At 40.3% G+C, this 4890-nt stretch overlaps 1 protein-coding gene across 2 annotated transcripts in view; it reads right to left on the bottom strand.

Annotated features, from left to right (window-relative positions):
- SUPT3H (SPT3 homolog, SAGA and STAGA complex component) overlaps nucleotides 1-4890 on the bottom strand; it is a 537375-nt gene that overhangs the window by 448530 nt on the left and 83955 nt on the right. The window lies entirely within an intron of this gene.

The following is a 4890-nucleotide window of genomic DNA, read 5'->3' on the forward strand; positions in this document are numbered from 1 at the left end:
AAAGCATAGATTTGGGGGCCAAACTGTCTAAATTTGAATCTTTACTCCAAATTGAATTCAAATTCTGTACTATCTTCATAAAGTCTTTACCTCTGTTCTACAGCTCCCTTATCTGTAAACTGTGACAAGAATCGTAGTTGTTATGGAAGGTTGTTGAGCTATGAATGAGCTAATGTATGTAGAGCCCTAAGAGTATCACTCACACAAGATACACTTTGAGTGTTAACTATGACCTTAAGATTCAGCGGAAGTGTCATATCTAGCTCTACTGTTATCCCTCAAATTAAGTGAGGGACACTTCCTCTGACATCCTTAGGTTTTGTTCATCCACTTACCACCTAATATGCTCTCATGTTCTTCATCCATTTCTATATCACCAGCACTAAACACAATTACTACCACATACTGTATATTCAGGATACTTAGTACAATGAATGAAAGAAACAATAAATAGAGGATGCAATGATTCCAAGGCACATGATTTTAACTATAGGATATAAATAGGCAGGACTATCAAGCATGGTTAGAGGATGTATACACTGCACAGACACACCTGGCTGAGAAAGCAGGTAACAACCGAACTACCCAGTCACACATCCTGGTACAAGGAACAGTACACCAGAAGAAGGGAGCGACTGTTTTTGCTTTTTAAACCCAAAGGTGCCCATCTTCATCACTCCTCGGCCTTTTGGCTAAGATCGAGTGCAAAGGTGCCATCTTCTCACCATGTGTATGATACAGGGATTTTAACCCAGAGAGGGAGTCTTTTTCTAAGTAATCTCCGCAGAAAGAGCACCTTTCCTAAGTCGCAGAAAGGATGAATCAATAAAATGTGGTATATACATACAATGGAATTCAGTCTTAAATAGGAAGGGGAAATTCTGAAATACACACTTATGGATGAATCTTAGAGACGCTATGGCAAATGAAACAAGCCTGTCAAAAAAGGACGAATATTGTACAATCGTACTCCTACCTAAAACAAACTCAGAGAGAGAGAAAACAGAATGGTGAGCGCCAGGAGCTAGGGACGGGGAGGGATTAGGAGTTATCATTTAATGGCTGTTAAGTTTCACTTCGGGAAGATCAAAAAGTTCTGAAGATGGATGGTAGAGATGGTTACATAACAATGAGAATGTACTTAACACCTCCAAACTGTACCTTCAAAAATAGTTAAAATGGCAAATTTTCTACCTATAAACAAATTTACATCAATTTTTTTCTTACTTCCAAAAACAAAGGCAACTTCCCAACCTTAAATGATTTATACTAATAATTACTTGTGGCAAGATACCACACTTAGTTACTTGTGCATCTTGTAAACATCTTCTAAAACGTCAACGGTTAGGGGCGCCTGGGTGGCTCAGTCGGTTAAGCGTCCGACTTCAGCTCAGGTCACGATCTCGCGGTCCATGAGTTCAAGCCCCGCGTCGGGCTCTGGGCTGATGGCTCAGAGCCTGGAGCCTGCTTCCGATTCTGTGTCTCCCTCTCTCTCTGCCCCTCCCCCGTTCACGCTATGTCTCTCTCTGTCTCAAAAATAAATAAACGTTAAAAAAAAATTTTTTTTAATGTCAACGGTTACTTTTGTGTACTAAAATAATACATTATTCAGTTACATATGCTGCACACTGCTTTCCTAAAATTGTAACATCTTTATGGCTTAGAATAGCTAATAATACGTAGTGACATCTGCTTTAAAAAGTTTCCAGGTTAGGGGCGCCTGGGTGGCGCAGTCGGTTAAGCGTCCGACTTCAGCCAGGTCACGATCTCGCGGTCCGTGAGTTCGAGCCCCGCGTCAGGCTCTGGGCTGATGGCTCGGAGCCTGGAGCCTGTTTCCGATTCTGTGTCTCCCTCTCTCTCTGCCCCTTCCCCGTTCATGCTATGTCTCTCTCTGTCCCAAAAATAAATAAAAAAACGTTGAAAAAAAAATATTTAAAAAAAGTTTCCAGGTTAAAAGGACTCTGGTTATGTTTTTATTATACAATATTATGGGGCTGGAGGTACCCATTTCCTACCAAAATTTACCTAATATAATCTTCTAAAGAGAATCCCAAGGCTGCCATCAGGTAATGTCTGAGCTCATCTCCCCGATCTGGTACATTTCACTTCCAGATTCCCAAACTTTCACAATATGATGTCAACTCTACTCCAATTCAACCTCAAAGCGTAAGTCACTCCTTCCCTGGCAACCGAGAAGAACTGAAATCTATGTCTCTTTCAGGAATTACTACTGAGAGCTGACAGTGACAGCATTTTTTACGAAAAGACTTAAACATGTATAATTTGTCAGTTCAATAATGCTGGGGTCCACTTTCAGTCAGAATATTGTCTTTACGTTAAAAAAAATCACACATTCAAATATAATGACTATGCTGCACTAATGAAGAATATAGAGGACAAAAACCACTATGCATTCAGCAGTGCTTTAAAATGCGCTTGTGCTTTATTACCCACAGAAATAAGTGCATATAGTAGAGACACAGTAGGATATGCACTTGACAAAACATGTTAAAGTCTACATTCAATATTCTCTGAGTACTGTTGCTAAATCCATAGATTCCTTCCAATAATCAAGCTATGGGATACTCTAAGGTGCTCTTAAGATCCATGCCTTGATATGGGGCGCCTGGGTGGCTCAGTCGGTTGGGCGTCCGACTTCAGCTCAGGTCACGATCTTGCGGTCTGTGAGTTCGAGCCCCGCGTCGGGCTCTGGGCTGATGGCTCAGAGCCTGGAGCCTGCTTCCGATTCTGTGTCTCCCTCTCTCTCTGCCCCTCCCCCGTTCATGCTCTGTCTCTCTCTGTCCCAAAAATAAATAAACGTTAAAAAAAAAAAAAAAAAAGATCCATGCCTTGATAAAGACAAATCAGTAGAGACAGCACAACTTTGTGTCTATCCTCTGTGCTTCAATCCATCTTTCCACCTACCATTCCCCCCTTCCACTGAACTGCACTTTGCTGTGACGATGTCAGTCAATACCAAAGCACAGGAGGAGACACAATCCTGTGAGTGTACCCTGTATACGTGATACAGGTGACACATAGGGACCCAGGAAAAACTACTCTATTTCTAGAAAATCTACAGGGGGGGATTTTTTGGTCTTAGCATCAGCAACAAAGAATGACTCACGCACTTCCTTCAACCCTATAGGAAACTGAATCTTAACACTTGGTGCTTCCTAACTTTCCTTTACATAGTCCATCTTCAACAGTATTACATATCAACATGCTATCACACTCCCATTTACTCAATTAACATTTTCTTCAAATACCAACCCTTGTTTTACTTACATAAATTTTAAAGGGAATCTTTTTAATTACTATTATAAATAAAAATCTAGAATCATTTATTATACAGAAGAGAACTGTAAAAACGAAAATGTTATTAAACTTTAATGACATATTGCTACTTGCTTTTGGTTAAGCCTACTCGTGTAGGTTTACTTACAGATTACTTCAAAGCTAGTACATTACTGAGAATGTAATGTAAAGTCACCATCCCTTCTTTTGTCAAATACATTATTTGATACAGTTGAAATCCCTTTTGCACTGACTTCCCTCATGCTCTCTCTTTCCCTTCGCAGAAATAACCACTATTCCATACTTGGTGCGTATCCTTCTCATTCGTGTTCTGGAATACTATTCTTATGCACGATAAATTAGTATGGTTTTGTTTTTAAAAATCTGCATTAGTAATGCCACTGTTGTACAGTTTGTTTTGAGCTCAACTTTGTTTTCACAATGTACCCATTCATACTGATACACACTGACTTCCTTCATTTTCACTGTCCAATAGCAACTATTCTATGTATTTGTTTCTACTTATCCATTCCCCTCTTTGATATTTGGATTGCTTTTTAATTTTGACATTATAAGCAACGCCTCAATGAATGCCTTAGGCACATTTCTTTGTGCTCAGTTTCCTAGTCCTATGTGAAAGGTTCTCAGGTACATTGATTCTTTGGGGGAGGGGGTATGGATTTAGAAACTGAAAACCCAACTTTGCATCCAAGTTTTACTGAGAGTAGCAAACCCAACAGTGCATTTCACATACAAACCTGACTCCTGGGAGCACCTGGGGGGCTCCGGGGGTTAAGCCTCGACTTGATTTGGGCTCGGGTAATTAACTCAGTTTGTGAGATGGAACCCTGCGCCAGGCTCTGCGCTGACAGTGTGGAGCCTGCTTGGGATTCTCTCTCTCTCCCAATCTCTCTGCCCCTCCCTCGCTCACGCACGCACTCTCTCTCTCTCTCTCTCTCAAAATAAACATTAAAAAAAACCTGACTCTGGGGTGCCTGGGTGGCTCAGTCGGTTAAGCATCCGACCTCGGCTCAGGTCATGATCTCACGGCGGGTTTGAGGCCCGCATCGGGCTCTGTGCTGACAGCTCAGAGCCTGGAGCCTGCTTCAGATTCTGTGTCACCCTCTCACTACCCCTCCTCCACTCGCACTCTATCTCAAAAATAAATAAAAAGATTTAAAAATTAAAAAAAAAAAAAAAAACGGACTCCTAAACACCATCCTGTTTTCCTAACTTTATATTCCATTTGCCTCCTTTTATTACTCATTCTTAATCTATTATACCCTGACAGTATTTCCACTGGTAACAGTGTTTCCACTTTTAAAAGCTATGTTAAGTTCTTTTTTGTAACAAGGAAGGGTATAAATAAATAATGCAGTTTTCATGAAAATATCAACCAAAGTCTCAGATCCAGTCCTGGATCTTGGAATTACATACACAATGGGACTTGAAGTCACTTAATCCTGGTGTCTTGGTGAGCCTTAAGGATCTCATAAAATAGATACTATTTTGCTCTCACAACTATCGTGTAAATTTTAAGAAAGTTAACTATGAACACTATGTAATTATTAGCGGTATTATATTTAAAAGATA

The sequence above is a fragment of the Panthera uncia genome (genome assembly GCF_023721935.1).
Source record: "Panthera uncia isolate 11264 chromosome B2 unlocalized genomic scaffold, Puncia_PCG_1.0 HiC_scaffold_24, whole genome shotgun sequence".
Taxonomy (NCBI): Eukaryota; Metazoa; Chordata; class Mammalia; order Carnivora; family Felidae; genus Panthera; species Panthera uncia.